We start from the raw sequence: 17,785 nt of genomic DNA, 5'->3' as shown, positions 1-17,785 counted from the left end.
CACTCTCACTTTCCAAATCACTCCTCCTTTCCCAATCAATCTCACTTTCCCAATCGCTCCTCCTTTCCCAATCACTCCTCCTTTTCCAATCACTCCTCCTTTCCCAATCACTCTCACTTTCCCAATCACTCATCCTTTCCCAATCACTCCTCCTTTCCCAATCACTCTCACTTTCCCAATCACTCCTCCTTTCCCAATCATTCTCACTTTCCCAATCACTCCTCCTTTCCCAATCACTCTCACTTTCCCAATCACTCCTCCTTTCCCAATCATTCTCACTTTCCCAATCACTCCTCCTTTCCCAATCAATCTCACTTTCCCAATCACTCTCACTTTCCCAATCACTCTCACTTTCCCAATCACTCCTCCTTTCCCAATCACTCCTCCTTTCACAATCACTCTCACTTTCCCAATCACTCTCAGTTTTCCAATCACTCCTCCTTTCCCAATCAGTCCCCCTTTCCCAATCACTCCTCCTTTCCCAATCACTCTCACTTTCCCAATCACTCCTCCTTTACCAATCACTCCTCCTTTCCCAATCACTCTCACTTTCCCAATCACTCCTACTTTCCCAATCACTCTCACTTTCCCAATCACTCCTCCTTTCCCAATCATTCTTACTTTCCCAATCACTCGTCCTTTCCCAATCACTCTTCCTTTCCCAATCCCTCCTCCTTTCCCAATCACTCCTCCTTTCCTAATACCTCCTCCTTTCCCAATAATTCTCACTTTCCCAATCACTCCTCCTTTCCCAATCACTCTCACTTTCCCAATCACTCCTCCTTTCCCAATCATTCTCACTTTCCCAATCACTCATCCTTTCCCAATCACTCTCACTTTCCCAATCACTCTCACTTTCCCAATCACTCCTCCTTTCCCAATCACTCCTCCTTTCCCAATCACTCTCACTTTCCCAATCACTCTCACTTTCCCAATCACTCCTCCTTTCCCAATCAGTCCCCCTTTCCCAATCACTCCACCTTTCCCAATCACTCTCACTTTCCCAATCACTCCACCTTTCCCAATCACTCCCCCTTTCCCAATCACTCCTAGTTTCCCAATCACTCTCACTTTCCCAATCTCTCCCACTTTCCCAATCACTCCTCCTTTCCCAATCAGTCTCACTTTCCCAATCACTCCTCCTTTCCCAAACATTCCTCCTTTCCCAATCACTCCTCCTTTCCCAATCATTCTCACTTTCCCAATCACTCCTCCTTTCCGAATCACTCTCACTTTCCTAATTACTCCTCCTTTCCCAATCACTCCTCCTTTACCAATCGCTCCCCCTTTCCCAATCACTCCTCCTTTCCCAATCACTCTCACTTTCCCAATCACACTCACTTTCCCAATCACTACTTCTTTCCCAATCACTCCATCTTTCCCAATCACTCTCACTTTCCCAATCACTCCCACTTTCCCAATCACTCACGCTTTCCCAAACATTCTCACTTTCCCAATCACTCCTCCTTTCCCAATCACTCTCACTTTCCCAATCACTCCTCCTTTCCCAATCACTCTCACTTTCCCAATCACTCCCCCTTTCCCAATCACTCCTTCTTTCCCAATCACTCCTCCTTTCCCAATCACTCCTCCTTTCCCAATCACTCCTCCTTTCCCAATCACTCTCACTTTCCCAATCACTCTCACTTTCCCAATCACTCCTCCTTTCCCAATCACTCCTCCTTTCCCAATCACTCTCACTTTCCCAATCACTCTCACTTTCCCAATCACTCCTCCTTTCCCAATCACTCCTCCTTTCCCAATCACTCTCACTTTCCCAATCACTCTCACTTTCCCAATCACTCCTCCTTTCCCAATCACTCTCACTTTCCCAATCACTCCTCCTTTCCCAATCATTCTCACTTTCCCAATCACTCCTCCTTTCCCAATCACTCTCACTTTCCCAATCACTCCTCCTTTCCCAATCATTCTCACTTTCCCAATCACTCCTCCTTTCCCAATCACTCCTCCTTTCCCAATCACTCTCACTTTCCCAATCACTCTCACTTTCCCAATCACTCCTCCTTTCCCAATCAGTCCCCCTTTCCCAATCACTCCTCCTTTCCCAATCACTCTCACTTTCCCAATCACTCCTCCTTTCCCAATCACTCCTCCTTTCCCAATCACTCCTCCTTTCCCAATCACTCCTCCTTTCCCAATCACTCCTCCTTTCCCAATCATTCTCACTTTCACAATCACTCCTCCTTTCCCAATCACTCCTCCTTTCCCAATCACTCTCACTTTCCCAATCACTCCTCCTTTCCCAATCATTCTTATTTTCCCAATCACTCCTCCTTTCCCAATCACTCCTCCTTTCCCAATCACTCCTCCTTTCCCAATCACTCTCACTTTCCCAATCACTCTCACTTTCCCAATCACTCCTCCTTTCCCAATCAGTCCCCCTTTCCCAATCACTCCACCTTTCCCAATCACTCTCACTTTCCCAATCACTCCACCTTTCCCAATCACTCCCCCTTTCCCAATCACTCCTTGTTTCCCAATCACTCTCACTTTCCCAATCTCTCCCACTTTCCCAATCACTCCTCCTTTCCCAATCAGTCTCACTTTCCCAATCACTCCTCCTTTCCCAAACATTCCTCCTTTCCCAATCACTCCTCCTTTCCGAATCACTCTCACTTTCCTAATTACTCCTCCTTTCCCAATCACTCCTCCTTTCCCAATCGCTCCCCCTTTCCCAATCACTCCTCCTTTCCCAATCACTCTCACTTTCCCAATCACACTCACTTTCCCAATCACTACTTCTTTCCCAATCACTCCATCTTTCCCAATCACTCTCACTTTCCCAATCACTCTCACTTTCCCAATCACTCCCACTTTCCCAATCACTCACGCTTTCCCAAACATTCTCACTTTCCCAATCACTCCTCCTTTCCCAATCACTCTCACTTTCCCAATCACTCCTCCTTTCCCAATCACTCTCACTTTCCCAATCACTCCCCCTTTCCCAATCACTCCTTCTTTCCCAATCACTCCTCCTTTCCCAATCACTCCTCCTTTCCCAATCACTCCTCCTTTCCCAATCACTCTCACTTTCCCAATCACTCCTCCTTTCCCAATCACTCCTCCTTTCCCAATCACTCTCACTTTCCCAATCACTCTCACTTTCCCAATCACTCCTCCTTTCCCAATCACTCCTCCTTTCCCAATCACTCTCACTTTCCCAATCACTCTCACTTTCCCAATCACTCTCACTTTCCCAATCACTCCTCTTTTCCCAATCACTCTCACTTTCCCAATCACTCCTCCTTTCCCAATCATTCTCACTTTCCCAATCACTCCTCCTTTCCCAATCACTCTCACTTTCCCAATCACTCCTCCTTTCCCAATCAGTCTCACTTTCCCAATCACTCCTCCTTTCCCAATCACTCCTCCTTTCCCAATCACTCACACTTTCCCAATCACTCTCACTTTCCCAATCACTCCTCCTTTCCCAATCAGTCCCCCTTTCCCAATCACTCCTCCTTTCCCAATCACTCTCACTTTCCCAATCACTCCTCCTTTCCCAATCAGTCCCCCTTTCCCAATCACTCCTCCTTTCCCAATCACTCCTCCTTTCCCAATCACTCCTCCTTTCCCAATCATTCTCACTTTCATAATCACTCCTCCTTTCCCAATCACTCCTCCTTTCCCAATCACTCTCACTTTCCCAATCACTCCTCCTTTCCCAATCATTCTTATTTTCCCAATCACTCCTCCTTTCCCAATCACTCTTCCTTTCCCAATCCCTCCTCATTTCCCAATCACTCTCACTTTCCCAATCACTCCTCCTTTCCCAATCACTCCTCCTTTCCCAAGTAGTCCTCCTTTCCCAATCACTCCTTCTTTCCCAATCACTCTCACTTTCCCAATCACTCCTCCTTTCCCAATCACTCCTCCTTTCCCAATCACTCCTTCTTTCCCAATCATTCTTACTTTCCCAATCATTCTTACTTTTCCAATCACTCCTGCTTTCCCAATCACTCTCACTTTCCCAATCACTCCTCCTTTCCCAATCACTCTCACTTTCCCAATCGCTCCTCCTTTCCCAATCACTCCTCCTTTTCCAATCACTCCTCCTTTCCCAATCACTCTCACTTTCCCAATCACTCCTCCTTTCCCAATCACTCCTCCTTTCCCAATCACTCTCACTTTCCCAATCACTCCTTCTTTCCCAATCACTCCTCCTTTCCCAACCACTCCTTCTTTCCCAATCACTCCTTCTTTCCCAATCACTCTTCCTTTCCCAATTACTCTCACCTTCCCAATCACTCCTCCATTCCCAATCACTCCTCCTTTCCCAATCATTCTCACTTTCCCAATCACTCCACCATTCCCAATCACTCCTCCTTTCCCAATCACTCCTCCTTTCCCAATCACTCCTCCTTTCCCAATCATTCTCACTTTCCCAATCAATCCTCCTTTCCCGATCACTCCTCCTTTCTCAATCACTCTCACTTTCCCAATCACTCCTCCTTTCCCAATCACTCTTCCTTTCCCAATCCCTCCTCCTTTCCCAATCACTCCTCCTTTCCTAATCCCTCCTCCTTTCCCAATCACTCTCACTTTCCCAATCACTCCTCCTTTCCCAATCACTCTCACTTTCCCAATCAATCCTCCTTTCCCAATCATTCTCACTTTCCCAATCACTCTCACTTTCCCAATCACTCCTTCTTTCCCAATCATTCCTTCTTTCCCAATCACTCTCACTTTCCCAATCACTCTCACTTTCCCAATCACTCCCACTTTCCCAATCACTCCTCCTTTCCCAATCACTCCTCCTTTCCCAATCATTCCTCCTTTCCCAATCACTCTCACTTTCCCAATCACTCCTCCTTTCCCAATCACTCCTCCTTTCCCAATCACTCTCACTTTCCCAATCACTCTCACTTTCCCAATCACTCCTCCTTTCCCAATCACTCCTCCTTTCCCAAAAACTCTCACTTTCCCAATCACTCTCACTTTCCCAATCACTCCTCCTTTCCCAATCACTCTCACTTTCCCAATCACTCCTCCTTTCCCAATCATTCTCACTTTCCCAATCACTCCTCCTTTCCCAATCACTCCTCCTTTCCCAATCATTCTCACTTTCCCAATCACTCCTCCTTTCCCAATCACTCCTCCTTTCCCAATCACTCTTACTTTCCCAATCACTCCTCCTTTCCCAATCATTCTTACTTTCCCAATCACTCCTCCTTTCCCAATCACTCTTCCTTTCCCAATCCCTCCTCCTTTCCCAATCACTCCTCCTTTCCTAATCCCACCTCCTTTCCCAATCACTCTCACTTTCCCAATCACTCCTCCTTTCCCAATCACTCTCACTTTCCCAATCACTCCTCCTTTCCCAATCACTCTCACTTTCCCAATCACTCCTCCTTTCCCAATCACTCTCACTTTCCCAATTACTCCTGCTTTCCCAATCACTCCTCCTTTCCCAAGTACTCCTCCTTTCCCAATCACTCCTTCTTTCCCAATCACTCTCACTTTCCCAATCACTCCTCCTTTCCCAATCACTCCTCCTTTCCCAATCACTCCTTCTTTCCCAATCATTCTGACTTTCCCAATCATTCTCACTTTTCCAATCACTCCTGCTTTCCCAATCAGTCTCACTTTCCCAATCACTCCTCCTTTCCCAATCACTCTTCCTTTCCCAATCCCTCCTCCTTTCCCAATCACTCCTTCTTTCCCAATCACTCTCACTTTCCCAATCACTCCTCCTTTCCCAATCACTCCTCCTTCCCAATCACTCCTTCTTTCCCAATCATTCTGACTTTCCCAATCATTCTCACTTTTCCAATCACTCCTGCTTTCCCAATCACTCTCACTTTCCAAATCACTCCTCCTTTCCCAATCAATCTCACTTTCCCAATCGCTCCTCCTTTCCCAATCACTCCTCCTTTTCCAATCACTCCTCCTTTCCCAATCACTCTCACTTTCCCAATCACTCCTCCTTTCCCAATCACTCCTCCTTTCCCAATCACTCTCACTTTCCCAATCACTCCTCCTTTCCCAATCATTCTCACTTTCCCAATCACTCCTCCTTTCCCAATCACTCTCACTTTCCCAATCACTCCTCCTTTCCCAATCATTCTCACTTTCCCAATCACTCCTCCTTTCCCAATCAATCTCACTTTCCCAATCACTCTCACTTTCCCAATCACTCTCACTTTCCCAATCACTCCTCCTTTCCCAATCACTCCTCCTTTCACAATCACTCTCACTTTCCCAATCACTCTCAGTTTTCCAATCACTCCTCCTTTCCCAATCAGTCCCCCTTTCCCAATCACTCCTCCTTTCCCAATCACTCTCACTTTCCCAATCACTCCTCCTTTACCAATCACTCCTCCTTTCCCAATCACTCTCACTTTCCCAATCACTCCTACTTTCCCAATCACTCTCACTTTCCCAATCACTCCTCCTTTCCCAATCATTCTTACTTTCCCAATCACTCGTCCTTTCCCAATCACTCTTCCTTTCCCAATCCCTCCTCCTTTCCCAATCACTCCTCCTTTCCTAATACCTCCTCCTTTCCCAATAATTCTCACTTTCCCAATCACTCCTCCTTTCCCAATCACTCTCACTTTCCCAATCACTCCTCCTTTCCCAATCATTCTCACTTTCCCAATCACTCCTCCTTTCCCAATCACTCTCACTTTCCCAATCACTCTCACTTTCCCAATCACTCCTCCTTTCCCAATCACTCCTCCTTTCCCAATCACTCTCACTTTCCCAATCACTCTCACTTTCCCAATCACTCCTCCTTTCCCAATCAGTCCCCCTTTCCCAATCACTCCACCTTTCCCAATCACTCTCACTTTCCCAATCACTCCACCTTTCCCAATCACTCCCCCTTTCCCAATCACTCCTTGTTTCCCAATCACTCTCACTTTCCCAATCTCTCCCACTTTCCCAATCACTCCTCCTTTCCCAATCAGTCTCACTTTCCCAATCACTCCTCCTTTCCCAAACATTCCTCCTTTCCCAATCACTCCTCCTTTCCCAATCATTCTCACTTTCCCAATCACTCCTCCTTTCCGAATCACTCTCACTTTCCTAATTACTCCTCCTTTCCCAATCACTCCTCCTTTCCCAATCGCTCCCCCTTTCCCAATCACTCCTCCTTTCCCAATCACTCTCACTTTCCCAATCACACTCACTTTCCCAATCACTACTTCTTTCCCAATCACTCCATCTTTCCCAATCACTCTCACTTTCCCAATCACTCCCACTTTCCCAATCACTCACGCTTTCCCAAACATTCTCACTTTCCCAATCACTCCTCCTTTCCCAATCACTCTCACTTTCCCAATCACTCCTCCTTTCCCAATCACTCTCACTTTCCCAATCACTCCCCCTTTCCCAATCACTCCTTCTTTCCCAATCACTCCTCCTTTCCCAATCACTCCTCCTTTCCCAATCACTCCTCCTTTCCCAATCACTCTCACTTTCCCAATCACTCTCACTTTCCCAATCACTCCTCCTTTCCCAATCACTCCTCCTTTCCCAATCACTCTCACTTTCCCAATCACTCTCACTTTCCCAATCACTCCTCCTTTCCCAATCACTCCTCCTTTCCCAATCACTCTCACTTTCCCAATCACTCTCACTTTCCCAATCACTCCTCCTTTCCCAATCACTCTCACTTTCCCAATCACTCCTCCTTTCCCAATCATTCTCACTTTCCCAATCACTCCTCCTTTCCCAATCACTCTCACTTTCCCAATCACTCCTCCTTTCCCAATCATTCTCACTTTCCCAATCACTCCTCCTTTCCCAATCACTCCTCCTTTCCCAATCACTCTCACTTTCCCAATCACTCTCACTTTCCCAATCACTCCTCCTTTCCCAATCAGTCCCCCTTTCCCAATCACTCCTCCTTTCCCAATCACTCTCACTTTCCAAATCACTCCTCCTTTCCCAATCAGTCCCCCTTTCCCAATCACTCCTCCTTTCCCAATCACTCCTCCTTTCCCAATCACTCCTCCTTTCCCAATCATTCTCACTTTCACAATCACTCCTCCTTTCCCAATCACTCCTCCTTTCCCAATCACTCTCACTTTCCCAATCACTCCTCCTTTCCCAATCATTCTTATTTTCCCAATCACTCCTCCTTTCCCAATCACTCCTCCTTTCCCAATCACTCCTCCTTTCCCAATCACTCTCACTTTCCCAATCACTCTCACTTTCCCAATCACTCCTCCTTTCCCAATCAGTCCCCCTTTCCCAATCACTCCACCTTTCCCAATCACTCTCACTTTCCCAATCACTCCACCTTTCCCAATCACTCCCCCTTTCCCAATCACTCCTTGTTTCCCAATCACTCTCACTTTCCCAATCTCTCCCACTTTCCCAATCACTCCTCCTTTCCCAATCAGTCTCACTTTCCCAATCACTCCTCCTTTCCCAAACATTCCTCCTTTCCCAATCACTCCTCCTTTCCGAATCACTCTCACTTTCCTAATTACTCCTCCTTTCCCAATCACTCCTCCTTTCCCAATCGCTCCCCCTTTCCCAATCACTCCTCCTTTCCCAATCACTCTCACTTTCCCAATCACACTCACTTTCCCAATCACTACTTCTTTCCCAATCACTCCATCTTTCCCAATCACTCTCACTTTCCCAATCACTCTCACTTTCCCAATCACTCCCACTTTCCCAATCACTCACGCTTTCCCAAACATTCTCACTTTCCCAATCACTCCTCCTTTCCCAATCACTCTCACTTTCCCAATCACTCCTCCTTTCCCAATCACTCTCACTTTCCCAATCACTCCCCCTTTCCCAATCACTCCTTCTTTCCCAATCACTCCTCCTTTCCCAATCACTCCTCCTTTCCCAATCACTCCTCCTTTCCCAATCACTCTCACTTTCCCAATCACTCCTCCTTTCCCAATCACTCCTCCTTTCCCAATCACTCTCACTTTCCCAATCACTCTCACTTTCCCAATCACTCCTCCTTTCCCAATCACTCCTCCTTTCCCAATCACTCTCACTTTCCCAATCACTCTCACTTTCCCAATCACTCTCACTTTCCCAATCACTCCTCTTTTCCCAATCACTCTCACTTTCCCAATCACTCCTCCTTTCCCAATCATTCTCACTTTCCCAATCACTCCTCCTTTCCCAATCACTCTCACTTTCCCAATCACTCCTCCTTTCCCAATCATTCTCACTTTCCCAATCACTCCTCCTTTCCCAATCACTCCTCCTTTCCCAATCACTCTCACTTTCCCAATCACTCTCACTTTCCCAATCACTCCTCCTTTCCCAATCAGTCCCCCTTTCCCAATCACTCCTCCTTTCCCAATCACTCTCACTTTCCCAATCACTCCTCCTTTCCCAATCAGTCCCCCTTTCCCAATCACTCCTCCTTTCCCAATCACTCCTCCTTTCCCAATCACTCCTCCTTTCCCAATCATTCTCACTTTCACAATCACTCCTCCTTTCCCAATCACTCCTCCTTTCCCAATCACTCTCACTTTCCCAATCACTCCTCCTTTCCCAATCATTCTTATTTTCCCAATCACTCCTCCTTTCCCAATCACTCTTCCTTTCCCAATCCCTCCTCATTTCCCAATCACTCTCACTTTCCCAATTACTCCTCCTTTCCCAATCACTCCTCCTTTCCCAAGTAGTCCTCCTTTCCCAATCACTCCTTCTTTCCCAATCACTCTCACTTTCCCAATCACTCCTCCTTTCCCAATCACTCCTCCTTTCCCAATCACTCCTTCTTTCCCAATCATTCTTACTTTCCCAATCATTCTTACTTTTCCAATCACTCCTGCTTTCCCAATCACTCTCACTTTCCCAATCACTCCTCCTTTCCCAATCACTCTCACTTTCCCAATCGCTCCTCCTTTCCCAATCACTCCTCCTTTTCCAATCACTCCTCCTTTCCCAATCACTCTCACTTTCCCAATCACTCCTCCTTTCCCAATCACTCCTCCTTTCCCAATCACTCTCACTTTCCCAATCACTCCTTCTTTCCCAATCACTCCTCCTTTCCCAATCGCTCCCCCTTTCCCAATCACTCCTCCTTTCCCAATCACTCTCACTTTCCCAATCACACTCACTTTCCCAATCACTACTTCTTTCCCAATCACTCCATCTTTCCCAATCACTCTCACTTTCCCAATCACTCCCACTTTCCCAATCACTCACGCTTTCCCAAACATTCTCACTTTCCCAATCACTCCTCCTTTCCCAATCACTCTCACTTTCCCAATCACTCCTCCTTTCCCAATCACTCTCACTTTCCCAATCACTCCCCCTTTCCCAATCACTCCTTCTTTCCCAATCACTCCTCCTTTCCCAATCACTCCTCCTTTCCCAATCACTCCTCCTTTCCCAATCACTCTCACTTTCCCAATCACTCTCACTTTCCCAATCACTCCTCCTTTCCCAATCACTCCTCCTTTCCCAATCACTCTCACTTTCCCAATCACTCTCACTTTCCCAATCACTCCTCCTTTCCCAATCACTCCTCCTTTCCCAATCACTCTCACTTTCCCAATCACTCTCACTTTCCCAATCACTCCTCCTTTCCCAATCACTCTCACTTTCCCAATCACTCCTCCTTTCCCAATCATTCTCACTTTCCCAATCACTCCTCCTTTCCCAATCACTCTCACTTTCCCAATCACTCCTCCTTTCCCAATCATTCTCACTTTCCCAATCACTCCTCCTTTCCCAATCACTCCTCCTTTCCCAATCACTCTCACTTTCCCAATCACTCTCACTTTCCCAATCACTCCTCCTTTCCCAATCAGTCCCCCTTTCCCAATCACTCCTCCTTTCCCAATCACTCTCACTTTCCCAATCACTCCTCCTTTCCCAATCAGTCCCCCTTTCCCAATCACTCCTCCTTTCCCAATCACTCCTCCTTTCCCAATCACTCCTCCTTTCCCAATCATTCTCACTTTCACAATCACTCCTCCTTTCCCAATCACTCCTCCTTTCCCAATCACTCTCACTTTCCCAATCACTCCTCCTTTCCCAATCATTCTTATTTTCCCAATCACTCCTCCTTTCCCAATCACTCCTCCTTTCCCAATCACTCCTCCTTTCCCAATCACTCTCACTTTCCCAATCACTCTCACTTTCCCAATCACTCCTCCTTTCCCAATCAGTCCCCCTTTCCCAATCACTCCACCTTTCCCAATCACTCTCACTTTCCCAATCACTCCACCTTTCCCAATCACTCCCCCTTTCCCAATCACTCCTTGTTTCCCAATCACTCTCACTTTCCCAATCTCTCCCACTTTCCCAATCACTCCTCCTTTCCCAATCAGTCTCACTTTCCCAATCACTCCTCCTTTCCCAAACATTCCTCCTTTCCCAATCACTCCTCCTTTCCGAATCACTCTCACTTTCCTAATTACTCCTCCTTTCCCAATCACTCCTCCTTTCCCAATCGCTCCCCCTTTCCCAATCACTCCTCCTTTCCCAATCACTCTCACTTTCCCAATCACACTCACTTTCCCAATCACTACTTCTTTCCCAATCACTCCATCTTTCCCAATCACTCTCACTTTCCCAATCACTCTCACTTTCCCAATCACTCCCACTTTCCCAATCACTCACGCTTTCCCAAACATTCTCACTTTCCCAATCACTCCTCCTTTCCCAATCACTCTCACTTTCCCAATCACTCCTCCTTTCCCAATCACTCTCACTTTCCCAATCACTCCCCCTTTCCCAATCACTCCTTCTTTCCCAATCACTCCTCCTTTCCCAATCACTCCTCCTTTCCCAATCACTCCTCCTTTCCCAATCACTCTCACTTTCCCAATCACTCCTCCTTTCCCAATCACTCCTCCTTTCCCAATCACTCTCACTTTCCCAATCACTCTCACTTTCCCAATCACTCCTCCTTTCCCAATCACTCCTCCTTTCCCAATCACTCTCACTTTCCCAATCACTCTCACTTTCCCAATCACTCTCACTTTCCCAATCACTCCTCTTTTCCCAATCACTCTCACTTTCCCAATCACTCCTCCTTTCCCAATCATTCTCACTTTCCCAATCACTCCTCCTTTCCCAATCACTCTCACTTTCCCAATCACTCCTCCTTTCCCAATCATTCTCACTTTCCCAATCACTCCTCCTTTCCCAATCACTCCTCCTTTCCCAATCACTCTCACTTTCCCAATCACTCTCACTTTCCCAATCACTCCTCCTTTCCCAATCAGTCCCCCTTTCCCAATCACTCCTCCTTTCCCAATCACTCTCACTTTCCCAATCACTCCTCCTTTCCCAATCAGTCCCCCTTTCCCAATCACTCCTCCTTTCCCAATCACTCCTCCTTTCCCAATCACTCCTCCTTTCCCAATCATTCTCACTTTCACAATCACTCCTCCTTTCCCAATCACTCCTCCTTTCCCAATCACTCTCACTTTCCCAATCACTCCTCCTTTCCCAATCATTCTTATTTTCCCAATCACTCCTCCTTTCCCAATCACTCTTCCTTTCCCAATCCCTCCTCATTTCCCAATCACTCTCACTTTCCCAATTACTCCTCCTTTCCCAATCACTCCTCCTTTCCCAAGTAGTCCTCCTTTCCCAATCACTCCTTCTTTCCCAATCACTCTCACTTTCCCAATCACTCCTCCTTTCCCAATCACTCCTCCTTTCCCAATCACTCCTTCTTTCCCAATCATTCTTACTTTCCCAATCATTCTTACTTTTCCAATCACTCCTGCTTTCCCAATCACTCTCACTTTCCCAATCACTCCTCCTTTCCCAATCACTCTCACTTTCCCAATCGCTCCTCCTTTCCCAATCACTCCTCCTTTTCCAATCACTCCTCCTTTCCCAATCACTCTCACTTTCCCAATCACTCCTCCTTTCCCAATCACTCCTCCTTTCCCAATCACTCTCACTTTCCCAATCACTCCTTCTTTCCCAATCACTCCTCCTTTCCCAACCACTCCTTCTTTCCCAATCACTCCTTCTTTCCCAATCACTCTTCCTTTCCCAATTACTCTCACCTTCCCAATCACTCCTCCATTCCCAATCACTCCTCCTTTCCCAATCATTCTCACTTTCCCAATCACTCCACCATTCCCAATCACTCCTCCTTTCCCAATCACTCCTCCTTTCCCAATCACTCCTCCTTTCCCAATCATTCTCACTTTCCCAATCAATCCTCCTTTCCCGATCACTCCTCCTTTCTCAATCACTCTCACTTTCCCAATCACTCCTCCTTTCCCAATCATTCTCACTTTCCCAATCACTCCTCCTTTCCCAATCACTCTTCCTTTCCCAATCCCTCCTCCTTTCCCAATCACTCCTCCTTTCCTAATCCCTCCTCCTTTCCCAATCACTCTCACTTTCCCAATCACTCCTCCTTTCCCAATCACTCTCACTTTCCCAATCAATCCTCCTTTCCCAATCATTCTCACTTTCCCAATCACTCTCACTTTCCCAATCACTCCTTCTTTCCCAATCATTCCTTCTTTCCCAATCACTATCACTTTCCCAATCACTCTCACTTTCCCAATCACTCCCACTTTCCCAATCACTCCTCCTTTCCCAATCACTCCTCCTTTCCCAATCACTCCTCCTTTCCCAATCACTCTCACTTTCCCAATCACTCCTCCTTTCCCAATCACTCCTCCTTTCCCAATCACTCTCACTTTCCCAATCACTCTCACTTTCCCAATCACTCCTCCTTTCCCAATCACTCCTCCTTTCCCAAAAACTCTCACTTTCCCAATCACTCTCACTTTCCCAATCACTCCTCCTTTCCCAATCACTCTCACTTTCCCAATCACTCCTCCTTTCCCAATCATTCTCACTTTCCCAATCACTCCTCCTTTCCCAATCACTCCTCCTTTCCCAATCATTCTCACTTTCCCAATCACTCCTCCTTTCCCAATCACTCCTCCTTTCCCAATCACTCTCACTTTCCCAATCACTCCTCCTTTCCCAATCATTCTTACTTTCCCAATCACTCCTCCTTTCCCAATCACTCTTCCTTTCCCAATCCCTCCTCCTTTCCCAATCACTCCTCCTTTCCTAATCCCACCTCCTTTCCCAATCACTCTCACTTTCCCAATCACTCCTCCTTTCCCAATCACTCTCACTTTCCCAATCACTCCTCCTTTCCCAATCACTCTCACTTTCCCAATCACTCCTCCTTTCCCAATCACTCTCACTTTCCCAATTACTCCTGCTTTCCCAATCACTCCTCCTTTCCCAAGTACTCCTCCTTTCCCAATCACTCCTTCTTTCCCAATCACTCTCACTTTCCCAATCACTCCTCCTTTCCCAATCACTCCTCCTTTCCCAATCACTCCTTCTTTCCCAATCATTCTGACTTTCCCAATCATTCTCACTTTTCCAATCACTCCTGCTTTCCCAATCAGTCTCACTTTCCCAATCACTCCTCCTTTCCCAATCACTCCTCCTTTTCCAATCACTCCTCCTTTCCCAATCACTCTCACTTTCCCAATCACTCCTCCTTTCCCAATCACTCCTCCTTTCCCAATCACTCTCACTTTCCCAATCACTCCTTCTTTCCCAATCACTCTCACTTTCCCAATCACTCCTCCTTTCCCAACCACTCCTTCTGTCCCAATCACTCCTTCTTTCCCAATCACTCTTCCTTTCCCAATTACTCTCACCTTCCCAATCACTCCTCCATTCCCAATCACTCCTCCTTTCCCAATCACTCCTCCATTCCCAATCACTCCTCCTTTCCCAATCATTCTCACTTTCCCAATCACTCCTCCTTTCCCGATCACTCCTCCTTTCCCAATCAGTCTCACTTTCCCAATCACTCCTCCTTTCCCAATCATTCTCACTTTCCCAATCACTCCTCCTTTCCCAATCACTCTTCCTTTCCCAATCCCTCCTCCTTTCCCAATCACTCCTCCTTTCCTAATCCCTCCTCCTTTCCCAATCACTCTCACTTTCCCAATCACTGCTCCTTTCCCAATCACTCTCACTTTCTCAATCACTCCTCCTTTCCCAATCACTCTCACTTTCCCAATCACTCTCACTTTCCCAATCACTCCCGCTTTCCCAAACACTCTCACTTTCCCAAACACTCCTCCTTTCCCAATCACTCCCCCTTTCCCAACCATTCTCGCTTTCCCAATCCCTCCTCCTTTCCCAATCGCTCTCACTTTCCCAATCACTCTTGCTTTCCCAATCACTCCTCCTTTCCCAATCTCTCCCCCTTTTCCCAATCACTCCTTCTTTCCCAATTACTCTCACTTTCCCAATCACTCCTCATTTCCCAATCACTCTCACTTTCCCAATCACTCTCACTTTCCCAATTACTCCCCCTTTCCCAATCACTCCTCCTTTCCCAATCACTCTCACTTTCCCAATCACTCTCACTTTCCCAATCACTCTCACTTTCCCAATCACTCCTTCTTTCCCAATCACTCTCACTTTCCCAATCACTCCCGCTTTCCCAAACACTCTCACTTTCCCAAACACTCCCCCTTTCCCAATCACTCCCCCTTTCCCAACCATTCTCGCTTTCCCAATCCCTCCTCCTTTCCCAATCACTCCCCCTTTCCCAATCATTCTCACTTTCCCAATCACTCTCGCTTTTCCAATCACTCTTGCTTTTCCAATGACTCCTGCTTTCCCAATCTCTGCTGCTTTCCCAATCACTCCCCCTTTCCCAATTACACCCCCTTTCCCAATGAATTCTCCTTTCCCAATCACTCCCCCTTTCCCAATTACTCTCACTTTCCCAATCACTCTCACTTTCCCAATCACTCCTCCTTTCCCAATCAGTCCCCCTTTCCCAATCACTCCTCCTTTCCCTATCACTCTCACTTTCCCAATCATTCCTCCTTTCCCAATCAGTCCCCCTTTCCCAATCACACCTTCTTTCCCAATCACTCTCACTTTCCCAATCTCCCCCACTTTCCCAATCACTCCTCCTTTCCCAATCAGGCTCACTTACCCAATCACTCCTCCTTTCCCAATCACCCCTCCTTTCCCAATCACTCCTCCTTTCCCAATCATTCTCACTTTCCCAATCACTCCTCCTTTCCCAATCACTCTCACTTTCCTAATTACTCCTCCTTTCCCAATCACTCCTCCTTTCCCAATCACTCCCCCTTTCCCAATCACTCCTTCTTTCCCAATCACTCTCACTTTCCCAATCACTCTCACTTTCCCAATCACTACTTCTTTCCCAATCACTCCTTCTTTCCCAATCACTCTCACTTTCCCAATCACTCTCACTTTCCCAATCACTCCCACTTTCCCTATCACGCCCGCTTTCCCAAACATTCTCACTTTCCCAATCACTCCTCCTTTCCCAATCACTCTCACTTTCCCAATCACTCCTCCTTTCCCAATCACTCTCACTTTCCCAATCACTCCCCCTCTCCCAATCACTCCTTCTTTCCCAATCACTCCTCCTTTCCCAATCACTCCTCCTTTCCCAATCACTCCTCCTTTCCCAATCACTCTCACTTTCCCAATCACTCTCACTTTCCCAATCACTCCTCCTTTCCCAATCACTCCTCCTTTCCCAATAACTCTCACTTTCCCAATCACTCTCACTTTCCCAATCACTCCTCCTTTCCCAATCACTCTCACTTTCCCAATCACTCCTCCTTTCCCAATCATTCTCACTTTCCCAATCGCACCTCCTTTCCCAATCACTCCTCCTTTCCCAATCATTCTCACTTTCCCAATCACTCCTCCTTTCCCAATCACTCCTCCTTTCCCAATCACTCTCACTTTCCCAATCACTCCTCCTTTCCCAATCATTCTTACTTTCCCAATCACTCCTCCTTTCCCAATCACTCTTCCTTTCCCAATCCCTCCTCCTTTCCCAATCACTCCTCCTTTCCTAATCCCACCTCCTTTCCCAATCACTCTCACTTTCCCAATCACTCCTCCTTTCCCAATCACTCTCACTTTCCCAATCACTCCTCCTTTCCCAATCACTCTCACTTTCCCAATCACTCCTCCTTTCCCAATCACTCTCACTTTCCCAATTACTCCTGCTTTCCCAATCACTCCTCCTTTCCCAAGTACTCCTCCTTTCCCAATCACTCCTTCTTTCCCAATCACTCTCACTTTCCCAATCACTCCTCCTTTCCCAATCACTCCTCCTTTCCCAATCACTCCTTCTTTCCCAATCATTCTGACTTTCCCAATCATTCTCACTTTTCCAATCACTCCTGCTTTCCCAATCAGTCTCACTTTCCCAATCACTCCTCCTTTCCCAATCACTCCTCCTTTTCCAATCACTCCTCCTTTCCCAATCACTCTCACTTTCCCAATCACTCCTCCTTTCCCAATCACTCCTCCTTTCCCAATCACTCTCACTTTCCCAATCACTCCTTCTTTCCCAATCATTCTCACTTTCCCAATCACTCCTCCTTTCCCAACCACTCCTTCTTTCCCAATCACTCCTTCTTTCCCAATCACTCTTCCTTTCCCAATTACTCTCACCTTCCCAATCACTCCTCCATTCCCAATCACTCCTCCTTTCCCAATCACTCCTCCATTCCCAATCACTCCTCCTTTCCCAATCATTCTCACTTTCCCAATCACTCCTCCTTTCCCGATCACTCCTCCTTTCCCAATAAGTCTCACTTTCCCAATCACTCCTCCTTTCCCAATCATTCTCACTTTCCCAATCACTCCTCCTTTCCCAATCACTCTTCCTTTCCCAATCCCTCCTCCTTTCCCAATCACTCCTCCTTTCCTAATCCCTCCTCCTTTCCCAATCACTCTCACTTTCCCAATCACTGCTCCTTTCCCAATCACTCTCACTTTCTCAATCACTCCTCCTTTCCCAATC

Source organism: Carcharodon carcharias (genome assembly GCF_017639515.1).
Source record: "Carcharodon carcharias isolate sCarCar2 chromosome 13 unlocalized genomic scaffold, sCarCar2.pri SUPER_13_unloc_4, whole genome shotgun sequence".
NCBI classification, from domain to species: Eukaryota; Metazoa; Chordata; class Chondrichthyes; order Lamniformes; family Lamnidae; genus Carcharodon; species Carcharodon carcharias.
Note: the sequence above shows the minus strand (reverse complement) of the source record.